This window comes from Lactuca saligna, chromosome 8, assembly GCF_052625555.1.
Source record: "Lactuca saligna cultivar CGN05327 chromosome 8, ASM5262555v1, whole genome shotgun sequence".
Lineage (NCBI taxonomy): Eukaryota > Viridiplantae > Streptophyta > Magnoliopsida > Asterales > Asteraceae > Lactuca > Lactuca saligna.
Genome location: NC_136424.1, coordinates 30,839,960 through 30,858,674, shown reverse-complemented (window position 1 = coordinate 30,858,674; position 18,715 = coordinate 30,839,960). Strand labels below are relative to the sequence as shown.

Below are 18,715 nucleotides of genomic sequence, written 5' to 3'. Positions count from 1 at the left end.
CAAATCTGTGTAGGATTTCATTTTCTTATCAATGGTTACATTTCATAATTCCATTTTTGGTTTTTGGATTTAAAATAGTCTATCAAAATTAAAAAATAAATAGATTATGTATTACGAGGGAGAGAATTATTAGTGATTTAATATCATCAATATTATTTAAGTGTAATATAATTAAATTTGTTGACAAAAAGTGATCATTATGAATATGGAACAAGTTAGGATGGTGTAGGAGTGCACATTTGTTCAAGTTTGCTAATATTCAAAGTACACTGTTATTTACGGGCAAACCCCTAAACGAACGGGGGTCTGGGGGCAACGCCTCTGGGAGCGGGGTCCAAGGGGCGGCAGCCCCTAGCGAGGTCCAAGGGGCAGACCCCCTGGCTCAGCGCGGAAATTTTTTATATAGGATATGTTACTATATAAAAATGCATCAGAAAAAAAAAAATTCTTCAGAAAATTGACCATTGGTTTGACCTTTATCCAAATACCCGTTTTTTATGTTAGTTCTTATGGTGTTATGACAGTTTCAAACATATATCATAAATCCGTTTTTTGGTCATTTTTTAGTACATCTTGAAGAATATTTTCACAAACATTCTCTGAATTTCATCCAATTGAATGTTCAATCTGTACCATCGCAATACTTCAATTTGATAGTGAATCGCGGCTTTCATAGAATCCAAGCAATCAGTTCATCCCCTATTTGTAACAAGAACTAGGGTACACAGAACTAAATTGTAAGGGTGTTAATTTGGAGAGTCGTATTATGTTTTTATATGACAAGACACGGTAGTTTATATAACACAACATGAAACGATATTAATAACTTTTAATTAACACGGAAAACGATACAATTAAAACAAAAAGATAACATAAATTAATCATTACTTTATTTAATTCATATATAAAAACGCAGTAAATACATGCTAATATTATCTCAATTTATTGTTTAATTTTCTTATCAATGTTTACATTCCATAATTCAATTTCTGGTTTTTGATTTAAAATAGTCTATTAAAATTAAAAACTAAATAGATTATGTATTATGAGGGAGAGAACTAGGGTACATGGAACTAAACTGTAAGGGTGTTAATTTCTAGTCGTATTGTGTTTTTATATGACAAAGCACAGTAGTTTATATAACACGACGTAAAACGATATTTGTAACTTTTAATTAACATGAAAATGATAGAATTAAAGCACATCAAAGATAACATGAATCAATCCTTATTTTATTTAATTCATATTTACTCATAAAAACACAACAATTACATGTTAATATTATATCAATTTCGTGTTTAATTTTGAAAACGACATGACACGACACGACATTGTTTTTTTACTTTCAACATAAACACAAATTTGAATTTCAGTTTTGTTTCATGACGTATGTATTTGTCGTTTTGTTCCGTGTCATCAATTGACATCCCTACCAAACTATAACCATTAAATTAAATTGATAATGTCATTGGTTAGGAAATATTTTAAAAACAATTTGGTGATGCTTAAAACTACTAGTGAAATAGTTCATTTGGATCAAACCTTTAGGTGAAACCGAAAAATACTGAAACGGAAAGGGCATGATGCGTCAAACGTCCTATCACATTTTGTGCTTTGTGTTTTGCATATGTCTCGAGTTGAGTCCATTCCTTTGGTCTCCTTAACTTTTATCCTTTATATTAAGACACTTAAGGTTCATTGTGAGCTTAGAATGATGATTTGACCCATAAAAGGGTATATTGATATTTCTTACAACATTGGATTTGGATTGATGATAACATAGTAGGGTAGTATGATAATATGATTGGTTATGATATATTTGAAAAACAATTTGGTGATGCTTAAAAATAATAGTGAAATAGTTCATAGTTCAAACTTTCTTTTGAAACTGTCAAATACTGAAATGGGAAGGGCATGACGTGTTAGATGTCATGTCCCGTTTACCGCTTTCTGTTTTGCTCATGTCGCCAGTTGGGTTTATTCATTTGGTCTCCTTATGTAACATCCTCATTTTCACGGTCAGAAAAGTCCGATTTGTTTATGCTTTTTTTTATAAAATCAGAGTAATCTTTTAAAGAAAACAGTTGCGGAATTTGTTCCCAAAACAAAATATGATAAAAATTATCAAAGCATTTCTTTAAAGAAATGTATTTTCATTATATAACAAAATCTCGGGATGTCATGTTCAATACAGACCAAAAGCATAAACATAACAAAATAGACCTTACAACAGTTATTCATAACTACTGGCCTATAATCTAAAATCTCTCGTCAAGTCCACCAACTTATACTCTTGTGTCATTACCTGTAATGCAAAGAAAACTGAGTGGGTCAGGCTTTGGAGCCTGGTGGGCATATAGGGTTTTCAACCCACAATAATATAATTATTATATTTAATTATCAAACAATCAATTCAAATACCCACCCCCATTATCTCCATTTATTTCTTAAAGATTATCCTAAGAACCAATTACCCTTCTCTCATTCATTCCTAAGGATTGCCCTAAGGAACTGACACAAAGTCTAGTGTTACCAAGGTTGTTAGATTACCTCTGGTGAACACACAATTCACAATAATTAATGAACACCTAGTTCAAGAACACCTAATGAACACTTAGTTCCAATATTACCCAATGAACACCTAGTTCACAAACACTTAATGAACACTTAGTTCAATTATCCCTGATGAACACTAAGTTCAAATATCTAATGAACACTTAGTTCAAATATCTCTGGTGAACCTAATCACCTAAGGAACACAGAGAATGAAAGCTCTTAGTTCAAACAACGTGATAATAAAGTATATCTCGATCCTGCGAAACCACTAATGTTATAAAGACATATAAATTATATTTCTAAAACAATATATCCCATCCCGTCGATCCCCCACATACTGACCCTATACAATGATCTTACGAGATCTAGCCTAAGGAATCGATATGAACCACAAACTGACGAAGCTGCTTCAGAAATTCCCTGGCAGCAAAAGAGGATCAATAAAGACATCAAATGAGGGGAATGGAATAAGTTTCACCACGAACCTTCGTTCGTAAAAGAAAGAACCACAAGACATTTTAAGTCAGGGGTAGTTATCTAGATAACAATGCCTAGGTGTGGTCCAACTATCATGAGGTATTATACCCCCAGACTCTACCTATCCCAACATCGAACTTTGTCTAGCAGTGGCTTGAATACGTGAGGTATTTCACCCCCAGACGCACCATATCCATCAATATAACACCAAACATACCTATCAGTGGTCTATTACCGACACACTTTATTAGGCAGTCTACGAAGTTCCCTTAATTACTTCGTGAAAGAAAACGATGACATATGAAGCTCGGTCGATCACCTCATAAGAGAAACGCTGACTCCAAACCTCTCTCAAAATAAAAGTATGTGGAAATACTACTAGAGTACTCCCGTACGCTCCCGTAACCGACACACAAAATTGTCAAAAAGACTTTGTACATGATAGTACTTCTGGAACATTATATTACTCTGATATGCGAAAGAATCGTACCCGAGAACATAATAGTACCCTGGCACAAGCAGCACCCAAGACACAAAGCTTTGAAAAATACTTTGTACATAAAATGTACTTCTGTACGTAGGACGTACTCCACCGATCATAAATCTCGCAACGCACGTACTCTTAATAAGAGACTACCCAATGTCCAAACTTAGTTGAACTAAACATCCCATTTAAGTCTTAACCCATCCCTAGGCAAACCTACAATACTTATAATCAATTTTCGATACTATCTTCATTTAGGAAAAAGACTAACTAGTGTATACTTAACACAAAGTTTTAAGTAATAATATATATATATATATATATATATATATATATATATATATATATATATATATACATCTGAACACATATTGAACCAAAACTGATTCGTATGTTGTATATCATCAAATATATCTAACACGTATTTCGGAAAATAACAAATACTTCACATACATATGTATATTTCATACTTTGATCAATTCTTGTATTAAAATCACGTTCCTAAAAGGGACTATACACATGATACCTTATCGAATGAACACGTAATTCAAAAATACATAATTCGTACTCCCGGATCTAAAATTAACCTCTTGATCTGATCCATACTCTCGAATCTAAAACTAATCTTTTGATCTGATCCATACGCTCAGATCTAAAACTAACCTCCTGATCTGATCCATACATCCAGATCTAAAACAAGTTTATCTCTTTATTCTTTTATCTCATTGTCCAACCCATATTTTATCACCTACCAACAACCCCATCTACTCATGTTCTACCCAACATATTTTTAGATACAAAATACATATATAGTTTAACTCATTAAAACTTATACACTTCATCCATTCCACAATCATCTCAAATAAAAAACAATATATTATACATATAGCACGTATTTCATAGCAAATACTTAATATTTATGTGTTAGAAGAAAGTAACCACACACTCACTTGATTAGAAGATGATCGGACAACATTACGGCTTGTAGAAGGAGTATTCTTCGGTAGATCTGGAAGATTTTCACAAAAACCGGGCTCCTCACGGGCAGAGCTGCGGCTCGGGAATCACACTTCTCGGGATCTTCGGGGCCTTGGGACTTGCTTCAGGGCTTGGGAATGATACCGGGGCTTCGGGATATTTCTTGCATGAAAAACGATGCAAAAACGCGAGAAAAATGGAAGAAATGAGCAAAGAAGTCGGTTTCCCTCGACACCCTTTTATAGGGGACTGAAACACGAATTACGTTGGGCGTAATGGGGATAAGAACGCTGACTCTCCCCCCTTCCGGATAATATCAAATTTATATTTAAATTAAATATCGAAAATATTTAATAAACTTCAAAACTTAATATCTTTCTTATATGAACACCGTTTTCGACGTTCTTTATATCCCCGTGTAGGTGAGACTACGCTCTACAACTTTTGTTTAGACTCCGTTGGCTAATTTTGACTTTATTTTTATTATTTATTTTTAGTAGGCCGGAACAGAAAAACTCCGTTATAAATTCATAACTTCTTCATCCGACGTCCGTTTTCGCATATCTTTTTATCGTTTTACTACTATTAACGAGATCTTCGATTCTTGTTTAGATCGTTTCGGCTAAAAAGCTCTCGATCTCAAATCAAGTATTCGGGTTGCATACCGCTAAGTCGAAACTTAGAAAAATCATAACTTTCTCATACGAAATCAGATTTGGACGTTCTTTTTATGCCCGTTCATGGTTTAACGAACTCTATGAATTTCGTTTAGATTGATAAGGCTAAATATCACTCTAACGTAAATTCACTTTTTACGTCATTCAACGTCGTGCCGGTTCTGCCGCGAAACTTCGACAGGTTATAACTTCTTCGTTATAACTCGGATTTCGGTGTTATTTATATGCACGGAAACCTTGTAATATATACTATAACTTAGTTAAGATTATTCATTCTAAATAATCTTTCATCAAAAATTCATTTTTGACGCCTATCGTCTCTAAATTAACTAGTCCGGATCTACGGACGTTACACCTTAGCTTTCATCCTTCATATTAGGATACTTAAGGTTCATTGTGAGCTTAGAATGGTGAGATGACCCATAGAAGGGTATATTGATCTTCTTATAACATTATAAAGTCATATCATATTTTATTTTATTTTTACGATAAAAAATTGAATTTGACAAATGTAATATGATATAGTAAATTACTTATTTTTATTACTATAAAAATATTTAAAAAAAATATGTACATCTACATTAGTTTTGCGAGCATATAAAAAATGTAACTTTATAAAACATAAATAATCTTTGGTTTTCAATAATAAAGTCATATTATATTTAAAATCATTCGTTTTAATTAGTTATTATCACCAATAATTTTGAATAATAATTGTAAACTCATTTTATCAAAATCAATTATAAAAAATTATACCATGTCATTTACAACAAAATAAGCGATAGAAAATAACATAACATGTAATTAATAGAATAAAATACATGTTAATTAATGTTATCTTGGATAGAAAATAGACTGTCTTAACACAAAAAGAAAAAGACAACATAAAGATACATACATATTACCAACATCAATTGTTCTAACAGATAAACAGGTCAAATTTCTCTTTTTATGCACTCAACATGAATTTAGTTGCATTTACATTTGGAAAAGTTACAATTACTCTCTTACATCCATGAAACCACCCGCGTAACTCCTCAAACCTTAGCAAAATAATCTATCATTTTGTGTTGACATATATGTAATATGATTTTGTGTTGACATATATGTAATATGAAAGCTACAATGTTCTTACATATGCTAAATATTCACTTTAAGGCATCAATTAAATAAAATAATTTGAAGAGTTTTGAGAGTTACACATCACAACATTTCAATTAATCATAAATTAAACTGTATATGTTGAATAGTCTTAGGAGTTTCAAATGCATGAGATTCAACAAAAAATATTTGTTTTATAAGATATATAGATGATGATGATTTTAGGTGGTTGACTTAGAAGCATAATATTTAAAGAAATATACTTAAATATGGAAGAGTGTGGTATTGCTATCATTAGACTAAGGTGAGTTGCCGGGAATACACATCCCTAATCTTACTTTTATGATTTTATAAGTTTTGTTGGTTTTCGTTATATGATATTATGTATAAGCATTGATTGTTATGTGAACTATATGTGCATTCATGAAATGACATTTTGTGGAATGATTTGATTATAAATGCAAAAAGGTTATATTTTTGGAATTGTTATGATCATCTTACTTATGCATATCATGATAGGATGAGTTGTGACTATAAGATCTTAGGTATCAAATTTGACAAGTGTTTTGTATTGTTTGATGTGAGTTGATTTCTAGATAACCCTAAAGTGCACAAGTTAAGGCTAGACGCCCCTTGTGTGACCTATGTGGATGGCCCTAGTGCTCGTATGTGGATATAAGTGTAAAAGTCAACAATTTCTTCTAGCATGAGCTCTTCATATCCGGTCATCAAACTTTGTTGTTATATGTTACTGCAAAGGTTAGCAGTTTCGTCTGGCATGAGCTTTATTCATCCGATGTTTGTTAGTGAGTTGAACTTATGAGATTAACAAATATGTGTGTGTAGTTGCATGCATTGCATCATACATATTGTTATGAATTTGTTATCCTTTTGTATTTTGTTGGACTTATAAGTCCGCTTTTTTAAAACTAAAATGTTTAACTACATTTTTTTGGGCAAGACCTTTGATTTGATTTGGAGTTATTGAACCCAAGTTTTTTTTGTTTGATTTGAACTAATATTGTTTGAAATCAAACTTTTGGTCATATAGACCCGTTATCGATGTGGGTTTTTAAACCATAAGTGCTATTTGTGTTTTAAACTGATTTATTTAGAGCTGGTTTGAGTAATATTAGATTGTTATCCTTTACGTTAAATGAACCAATCTCAGGTAACTTAGTGGACAAATATATTGTTTAACTTATTTTGATGTGTTTATATTTAAGACCACAACTTAAGTTAGGGATTAGTTTAGACTATTATAAGGTCACGGAATGTGTGGTGAGCTTGAATCATATTTTGATATGTTTACCAATATTGCTAGTTTTCACATTTGAATTAAGTTTACTATTTTGGGACATTCCGCAAACTCAAATTCTAAATATTTTTAGGAAAACCTTAAGTACGACTTTAAATAGATTATAGCGAGTAGCGACATTCAAGGTGTTTGGTAAGGACAAAGATGCATACTTATCAACAAAGAAGTGGATTACATACAACAATAATTCTTATATTTAATATACAGATTAAACTTGACAGATTCATATTGTTGGTTAAAAGTATAATCATAAATGTGTAGAATAAATACAAACTTATTAACCAAGCACATACAACACTAACTTACGTTAAACAAAAAGTAAGATGCAAAATTATGTTTGATAGTCCTAAAGTTTTAAAGGTTCTAGAAAATAATTTAAAATTTCACATTTAACATCTCAAACTTGTATATAACTTATAAAATGAAAAGGGACATGAATAAGAAAAGGCATAGATTACCTTATTTGGTTATTTTCCTTTGACGTGATGTTGATTGTTGATACTTGGGTATCATTAGTCAAAAGTCCTTACTCTTATAGTCCTTAGAAGGTTGTAACACTAAAAATACTATAACTTAAACTTTTATACACATCAACCTATTGAAGGAATTCGTTTTTTTACCAAACTACACGCTCCTTCTAAATTAACTTTTTTCATAGTGTTTCGGAATTTTTATAAAAATATAACTAGTTTCCAAGGTTCCTCGATAACATATCTCAAATGTCTTTAGTATCATTGTCACATGTCAAAGCATAAAAGTGGCATTTAAAGTTCACGTCACGTAAGCCATGATCATATTGTCTCTAAAATGTCCATTAGTCGAATTCAAATTGATTGGGACATCGTACAACTAATTAAGCACAATAAAATAAAAACAATACAAATACACATACAACCAAAATTTAAAATTAAAGAAAAATCCAACTTTTATCACACTACTAGCTTTTTTACATTCAAACCGACCAAGGCAATTTGTTTGACTTGAAAGTTACCAAGTCAATTTGTATCATATGAGATTATGCCAAGCTAATGTGTGATTTAGTTTAAGATATCAAATGACCAAGGTAGATTGTGCCAAAGCCAAAGTGTGTCTATAGTAATTGTGTTCAACTTGAGCCCTCCAAAGTCACTTGATGTTATGACTACTCAAGGAGGAATCGACCAAAATTAGTTCGAAGTGACATGATCACTTTAAACTAATTAGACATTCTACATCGCGTCTTGCAAAACTAAATTGCAATACCACATCACAAGAATCATATGTTATGTGTATTTTGTCTTTCACGTTTTGCAAGACTTGCAAATTTTAATTGTATCAATATTTTAATATAAAAAAACTAGTAATTCAACATTAAAACCTATTAATTTTTCTTTCCAAAACGATAAATGATAGCGAGTTGGCATTTGTTTTGCAAGATATTAGCATCGATGTGAGTGCTCTTATAACTGTTACCTAATAATTCATAATTGTTTAGAACATAGTTATTTTTTAACCATCATTTCATAGCATTTATACATTTCACGGGTACTATATGTATATATACTAATTATATACCATGTTTTGGGTCGCTAAGATCTCGAACATTCTTCTTTGTCTATACAATAAGTTGCCATTTGTTTGAATCATCCTACATACACAATTCGTTCGTGATATACAAAAATATATAGGACCGAATTATTATATAAACACATTAAACGAACACCATGCACACAAAATTTAGAAACATTGATTATCACACACCTAAGTTTTTCCTCTCACTTTCAAGAAAAACATGTATATAGGGAGTAAATTTCAATAATTTGGAAAAAGAAAGCTTTCACTGTTATTTCCAATAAAGGTGAATAAAGTACGCGTAAGAAGGTGAGTCATGGGGGAAATATGATAAAATAAGATTTTGGAAGAGTAGAAATTTGCATAATGCAGAAGTTCAGGGACTAATTTTTAATATTTCGAAATGATTACATAAACATCGATAAAAAAGAAGAGAGAATTGTAGAAAAAGGTTAATGGTGGGTGTCCAAGAATAATATATGTTTTGGAAAATAAGCCGCTTTACCACCATTTTATTCAAAAGGTGTCATTGATTTCACCCCTTTAAAAACACAAATGCAACGGTTATCGTAATTTTATGATTTTCAACTTATTATATATAGATAAAAATCATTATTAGTATATTAACTTGTCTCAAAATTTATGTCATAGAGACAAAGACATTTTAAAAATAATTCCTAAACTAAAACAAGTTCATTAAAAATATACTTTTTGTGTAGCTTCTTTTTATCTTTTATTAAAGTTGAAAAAGTAATATGTTTTTTTAAAGAAAAGTAACATATGAATATTTGTTTGAAGTTAAAGTGGGGGAATATTAAAAAAGCAAACTCCAAAATGAACGGCGCGTAACATACACACACATAAAATAAACTAACGGCTCACTGCATTTCTGCCGTTTTTATTTCAATTTATGCAAACGGTAAAGTCAACGCCGTTAGATCAAAAAAGAGACACGAAAGCATGGTGTTCTCGTGAGATTTCTTGTACCTCACGCTACACGTCACCGTTTTGCCAATTAGCTATTTATATTATAATTTCAAATATGTAAAATAATTATTATTATTTCCTTTTTAATTATCCTTGAAAACGTGAAACGAATTCAAACCACAATTTTTTTTTTTTTTTTTTGTTATAACTCAAAAACACATAATTTTGTTTTTGTTATTTTATTGTTTTCCCTTTATTTTTATAACTTTCGGTACTTCGAATTCAAATATTTTCAAATGATAAGAGTTCAAAACCAATAAAAAAACATATATATATTCAAAAAAAAAAAAATTGGTCACCCAAAAAATTAAGCCATGTACAGCCCCTCAACGCCCCCATAATAACTTTAGACGTATGGGAGCGGGCAACACTTTTAGGTGTAATTCCGACGTGGACGAAAAAAAACAGCGTTATATGACGCTATGTACCCCCGCCCCTTGTGTTTTTTTGTGTTATGATAAGAGATGTTATGGTGGTAAGATGGAGAAAATGAAGTATTTGATTGGAACGGTCACATTTTTTACTGTTTCCAAAGGGTCACGATTATTTAAAAAAATCCTTATTAATATAAATACACAACATTTTTATCTCCATTTTACCTACAAAAACTCAACAAATTATTTCAATAATTCATATTTCTCTTAATTTCATTTTATTTTCTAGTGCTCTGTTTAATTAAAAAAATGGATCATTTTGATCCGTTTCATCGATACAATCATGATATGAATAAGGATGATATGTTTATGGGTATGATGTACCGATGTGTTACGGACATGCTACCCCTAGAGCCAACTCCACTACTGACCAGACATGCGACGTTGAACAGAGATCGTGAAGAATGGCATAGACGTCTATTAGACGATTATTTTGCGGATAATTGTGTCTACCAACCTAGTGATTTTTAAAAAAAAATGTTTCGTTTGTGGAAAAATGTGTTTCAACGAATAGTCAATGCAATGGAAAGCAGGTACCATAATTATAGTTGTTTTAAAAATTAAATACATGTTTCTTAGATTGTTAAATAATTGTTTACAAAATTAAATATATGCTCTTTAGATTATTAAATAATTGTTTTAAAATTAAATTTATGTTTAGGTATGAATATTTCCAAATGAGGTATGATGCGACATGTAAACGAGGTTTTACATGGTTGCAAAAACGTGTTGCTGCAATCAAGCTTATGACTTTGGGGAGTTTCCCGACTCTATTGATGACTATATGAGAATGTCAGAACGAGCTACACGATAAAGTTTGTATAGATTTGCGAGAGGTGTTATCGAAACCTTCGGTGATAAATACTTGCGCAAACCTTCATTAAATGACATGCAACAACTATATACTGCACATGAAAAACGTCATGGTTTTTCGGGTATGCTTGGAAGCATTGATTGCAAAAAGTAGATATAGAGAAATTGTCATGTGGCGTTCAAATGTCAATACAAAAGTGGTCATTTTGGATCGTCTTCGTTAGCATTATAGGCTATTGCATCACAATACTTATGGATTTGACATGTTTTTTTTCCAGAGTTGCGGGTTTTAACAACGACGTAAACGTTCTTGATCAATCACCAATATTTCAGGACTTTCTGACAGGAAATGCATCAGATGCTACTTTCACAGTAAATGCACATAAGTATAAGTTCGGGTATTACCTCACGAATGGAATATACCCACCATATTCTACGTTTATGAAGGCGTTTCGATACCCGATAGAACCAAGAGACAAATTTTTCAAGAGAAGATAAGAAGAAGCATGTAAGGACTTGAAACTTGCTTTCGGATTTCTGAAAGAAAAACGACACATAGTTGAATATATGACATGACTATATAAGTTGGACACTCGTAGAGATATTATGTATGCATATGTATGCACGTATCGTAATGCATAACATGATGATTGAAGATAAATGACAAAACAACATAGAGTATCTGGACACATTCAATTTCAAACAGGAACAACATAATACTTACATAGAGTCGTTGATATTCAAGAACAACGAAAACCCAAACAACTTCGAGAAGACTTGACAAATCATATTTACTATAGCACTGAAAATGACTAATTTAGATAATTTTTTTTTTTGGATTTTAGTTTTTTAAATGTTTTTATCATTAGTTGTAATTTTGTTTTATGTCGTTTTTAATTTGAGATTTAAAATTTTATTTATACTTTTTAAATGTTATTTTTAATTTATATGACAATTACAAATATTATGACATAAATAAAAAAAAATGGAAATATACAAACTAAAAACGTCAAAAATTTTAAAAAATAAAATAAAAAATAATGGGTATTATTATATGTTATTTAGTTGGATTGTACCAAAAAAGAGGTGAGTGTGGGCAACGCCCACACGAGTTACTAGGCTAAAAAATAAAAAACGCCGTCACCAAATGTGATAGTGGTAACGAGAATTAACGCAAAATCATTTAACATGTAATAACAAGAGAGATGAGCGGTGTTTATTGACGTTATCACGTGTTATGAGGCACAATAACGGGAGTGAGCGCACTCCGAGTAGTCTAAATGTCACTCTTAACCACCTTTACCCTTTAAAGTCAATCATATCAAAATTTTGACATTTGATTTGACATCATTTTTTTCTCTTTTGATATAAAATCGTGTGTGTGTATATATATATATATATATATATATATATATATATATATATATATATAATTTGTTTTTCTAATAGGGACAAACTTTGTTTTTGTTCTGATTTTTTTTACACAAGTTATTACCACGTAATTGTAATACTGCATCAATTAATAGGGACAAATTTTGTTTTTGTTCCGATTTTATATAGTCATTCGAATTTATAATGTTCGATTTATTAAATGTTGTTCGAAATTTATAATAATAATAACAATAATAATATTAATATTAAAATATATAAAATATTTAAAAACAATTTTATATAGACGTTCGAATTTATAATATGGTCCGAATGTTAAAATTTTATACAAAATATATAACAACAACAACAACAAGAATAACTAAAAAAATTAAAAGCAACAAAAAAAGACAAAAAAAAAAAAGACAAAAGACAAAAAAATCAAATCGGGGGAGGGATGGAACACCCATATATGACTAGAATGATAATATGACATTTTTTAGGTGTGATAATATACAATAGTATGTTGTCCACTAGGGATGAAAGTGGGTCCAAACCGGGACCGAATGGACCCGGATACGGAAAACCCTGAACCGGTAATGAGATTTTGAAGAACCGGAAACCGGACCGGTATGTAGGAACCGGTTCCGGGTAAAGTGCGTCTAGAACCGGAAAACCCGAAAACATCAAAGTTAGTAGGTTGGAACTAGATAAAGTGAGTTTAGAACCAGAAAAAACAGAAGTTTTTTGGTAATTACTTACTACTTAGTGGGTTGAACTTTAAAATTTTTCATATTGATATCCTGACTTTGGGGGACTGTAACTCATTGAATATTATACCAAAATTAACAAAATCATAGTCTATAATCATGTTCAAACTCTAAAATACATTTAGGAAAAAACCGCATGTCAATTCAACTTTAAACGAATGAGATATGCATATGTTAACATTTTTACAGAATACAAAATAAAAACAAATAGCTAAAAAGTTAAAAATTTCCAGTTTTGATATTCTGACTTTGGAGGACTGTAAATCATTAAATATTAAACAAAAAATGATAAAATTATAGTATAAAATCATGTACAAACTGTAAACTACAAGTTGGAAAAAGTCACATGTCAATTCGACTTCAAACGAATTAGATATACATGTTTTAAAACTTTCACCGAATACAAAAAAAAAAAAAACTAAAAAATTAAAAACTTCCAGCTTTGATATCTCGACTTTGGGGGACTGTAAATCATTGAATATAAAATTAAAAATGAAAAATTTATAGTTTAAAATATATGTTGGAAAAAATCGCATGCTAATCGGAGTTGAAACGAATGAGATATGCATCTTTTAAACGTTTCACAAAAACCGGTTTCGGTTCCAAACACAGGTTCCAATTTTTAGACCCGGTTTACCCGGATCCGACGAACCCAAACCCGGATTATCCGGATAAAGTCAAATTTTAAACTGGGAACCGGAACCGGTTTTATATATTCCGGTTCTAACGGTTCCGGTTCCGATTCCGGTTTTCCGATTCAAAATCGCATCCCTATTGTCCACGTCTAAACGATCTTAAAACTATAAAAACTAATTAGTTTATTTAATTTATTAAAGAAATAAAATTAAATATCTTGAGCTGCTTTTTTCCTCTCCATCAAATTCACGTCTTTTTCTATTCATGTATGTTTTTTTCTCTTTCATCAAAAAAACCCCCCATTAACCATGTGTTTCCCATTTCTATCTTTGCATGTTTTTCAAATGAAAGAGAGAAAAAATATACATTCAAGGTTTCTTGTTTTCTTAGAATAGAATTTTTTATATTTGGTTCAGCCTACTTTTCCCAATATCGTGTGCCTGGCGTTTTTTTGAACATTAAACAGGTTAATTGTTGTTTTTATACTATTATCAGGTAACAAAGTCATTGAATCAGGGTAAATGAAATTTAAAAAAACATTATATTTAAAGTACTTTCGGATTAACCATTGCTTTTTTACCCAATAAATACAGCTGCAACATTTTTTTCGATCCAACAAATGTCTAAAATATAGTTGTTCTTATGTGATTTGTCCCGTAATAAATATTTAAATCGCATGTATTGTAAAAAATCAATGATTTATTAGGAAAATATCTAAAATATAGTTGTTCTTATGTGATTTGTCCCTAGAATTTTATAAAATAATCATTTTGCTTTCAAATTAAAAAAAATAAATTCAACACTCCAAAAGATGCTATGCTATGGTTTTGTTTTGGTAAAACTTGTTTTTATGATAAATTCATACATCCTCTAATATTTTTTAAAATCTACATTGTTGTCCCAACAAATATCATTCCAATTTTGACGACCTCATCATCGTTGACATCCGTGCATTTTGTGTATTCTATTTCATACTTTTTCATAGAAAAACACAAATTTTCAATCAACTTTTAAAAGCACAAGTCCTTTATGGTCACAAATATTTTAATGTGCTTATAGTTTTATGGTGAATTAACATTTTAATCGATTTATATACCAATAAATTTGTCGGAAACCACACTATAGAAATTGTTGTTATAGCGAGGAAGGCTATATGGATGATATTGTGCCACATTATATATGTCTCTACAACTCAACAACACTTGGGACGGATGTTAATGAAGAAATTTTAACAATTATAACTAATCTACACTATTAACCTTTATATGATATTGTATTCAATTTTATTTGATTTTGTATCATACTTTGAATAGTTGTTTTTATTAAACTTTGAAACAAAATATATATAAGTTTCTAGTGAGTAGTTTGAGTTGTGAAATTCGTATCGAGTGTGATGAGTGTGGTTTGTTGGTGAATTAATTACTGTGGAAAAAGGAAAAAAAACGACGGGAGAGGTGGGGTCCATTTAGTTTTTTATTAAATATATATATCATTAAATAAATATTGTATGAGGAAAAAATATAAATATAAGAAATAACAAAATTAATGATGACAATCATTTGAAAGACTTCCCCAGTTGTATACTGCAATATACTGAGTTGTAATTTACTATTTCCATCACTTTCCCAGGAAACTTACCCTCGGTGCGCACCCTACCCCCTACCCTACCCCTCCCCCACCCCCCCTTCCGCCCTTTAAAACCCTTTCTCCACTGCTGTTCCATTCGTCGAGAATTCAGAACTCACAAGAACAACACTAAACCTCCGCCTCCGCCTCCGCCTCCGCCGGACAGGGCAGAACACCACCGGGAAAGGAATAAGGAAATGCTGATATCAGTATTCCTCGCTCTCTTCCTACCATGTGCTGGTATGAGCGCTGTTTTCCTCGTCTACATTTGCTTGCTGTGCTACGCCGCTCGCCACTACCATCGGGATGATCCGGTAAAACCCGCCACCGAAAATGGCCTCTCCTCCACCCAACTCGCCAAACTGCCGACCACCATGGGGAAGGATCTGGTGTTGGGAACGGAATGCGCCGTGTGCTTGGATGATGTCGAGCCGGAGCAACTTGCTCGGATGTTTCCCGGTTGCAACCATGGATTTCATGTACAATGCGCCGATACTTGGCTCTCGAAGAACCCTGTTTGCCCTGTTTGCCGGAATAAACTCGACGCCGATTTCTTTGTTCCTCCTGAAGAAAACCCATGTTGAAAAACTCGAATTCATAACTTATTCTAGAAATTTTGATAGGTAGTTAGTTCTAGATTTGATTGTCTCAACATCCTCTGTTACAGCTTTATTTTTTTAATTTTTTTTTCTCGTCTTGAGAATGTAAGAGTAGTAGTGATTATGATTAGTTGTTTCATTGATTATTCTAATTGAAGTTGAAGAGGATTGTTGTTGATTTTTGTAAAAATGTTAGATTTTTTTTTTTATAGAAGAAATGTGAAAAACAAGCCCGAGGTTTTTGGAATGTAGAAAGAAGAGAGAAGATCGGTGGCCGGAATTACGTGGGATTGAAGCGCCGCCGGTGGTGTTTAGGGTAAAAACTGTTTCTCATTGTTGGCATATAGCTGTAAATTGGTAATGAGGTGGCATTAACTACAATGTGAGGACAATTATGTAATTTACTCCTTTTTTTTTTTTTTTTTTCTTAATTGTAATGTAGAATGTTCGAATTTGAAAATTAAAGAAATTAAGATTTTACTAGAAATCTCACTTCGATTCGTAGGCATTTCAATTAATTCCAAAACTTATTTTTAATCAAGTTACTAAATTAAATGGTCTTCAACCAAAGCATATATTTTGATCAAATTGTATGAATGTGGTTTAATCATTGAATTTTTATTCTCTAAAAAAAGAAAGAATATGTTAAAAAAGCGATGTTGCACATACATTGTTAAGGTCAAGTGGTTAATAGTGTGGTTTAGTAAATTAAGTATGTAATTTATTTACATTAATGGTATATAATCCTTCTATTTATGGTGGAGCATTTTTCTAGTAAAACAATGGAAGATGGTGGTGCAATTTGAGGAAATAAAAAAGACAAGAATATATAGTTAGAAGAGCGGCTATGAGATTTACGTGGAAGACACGCGCCGTCGGTGAGATTATGGGTGCGGGTAAAGGTTTGAATTTGTTGCAGTATAGCTGTAAGGGGGAGATCGATGGTGATAGGTGGAGGGTGAAAAAGTACTAATTATTAATGACTTGGCTCTAGAATTTTTATTGGAAGAAATTAACTTGTAATGAGTTTCAAATTTAAGTGAATTGTAATCTTTTTCAACTCATATGTGATATGTGTGGTTAGCATGAAACGTACTGAAATAGTACTTTAGTTCTTTATAGTTTTATGTTTAATTAAATGTGTTATGTGTATATAGTAGTATTTTGGTTCCTTATGTTTAATTATAAATTCCTTTTTTTTTGTGTGTGTGTTTGTGTGTGTGAAAACAAATATGTTTTAGTCCACATAAAAGAAAAATACTGCTATTACTCGTTTTATCATTTCATGTAAACTGCTTGGAGGAACCAAAATTTTCTGAATAGAAAAGTGTAGGGATTAAACTTATAGATTTTTTATAAATTGCAGTAACACTTTTTTTTTTATTATTATTATTATTATTATTTTTTTAATTTCACATGGATTGTTCATGTAAAAAAACCAATGACATTTTCTATATAAATTACAAGGACAATTTTTATAATTTATTTTATGTAAATTAAAATTTTATGTGAATATAAAACCTTTGTTAGTGTCATAATGTCAAACCGGCAAAACTCCAAAAATAAAAAACATTACTAGCATATTTTATTTAATACTATAATTAGAAATATGTAAGATGCCTAGAATTTTTATATATGTATAATATAAGATCAAATTTATAGTATATAGTTTTGATAAGTGAAATGAATATATCTTTTAAACGAATATATAAAAATTTGGAAAAAAGATTTAAAAATAAAAACTAATTTGTAAAAACAAGGTTACTAATAAACATACATAAAAACAAAAATATAAAGATTTTATTTTATTTTATTTTTTTTTTGTAAAATATAAAAGTGTACAAATAGTTAAAGGTTGTATTTTTTTTTTGGAAAACACATATTAAAACCTAGCTGTAAAGATATTAAAAAAATCATTTTTTGGCTAAATTCGTTAAAAATAAAACTTAAGCCAAACATATAAAAAAAGTTGGATGATTAGATGTAAGAAACATAGTCGTAAACGATAAGATAAAAAGTATGAGTAAACATGAAAATTTTAGTAAACTTTGACAGTTTATTTTTTAAATTAAAGAAATAGAGAGAAAAAACTTATAACATTTTGAATGGTATATATATATATATATATATATATATATATATATATATATATATATATATATATATATATATATATATATATATATATATATAAGGATCATTCGTATATTCCCGAAGAGTTAAGAACTAAAAGTGAACCAGATAAAAAAAATTTAAAGACTGTGACTTTTTTATGGCAATCTTGTAATCAACAAAAGTGGGAATGAGACTTTCACATCCCTAAAACTCATTCTCTCTCTC

General features: G+C 30.7%; 1 pseudogene; it reads left to right on the top strand.

Moving 5' to 3' along the window:
* Positions 1 to 15,973: 15,973 nt before the first annotated feature.
* LOC145009526 (E3 ubiquitin-protein ligase ATL23 pseudogene) lies at positions 15,974 to 16,360 on the top strand (annotated as a pseudogene).
* The last annotated feature ends 2,355 nt before the right edge of the window (positions 16,361 to 18,715 follow it).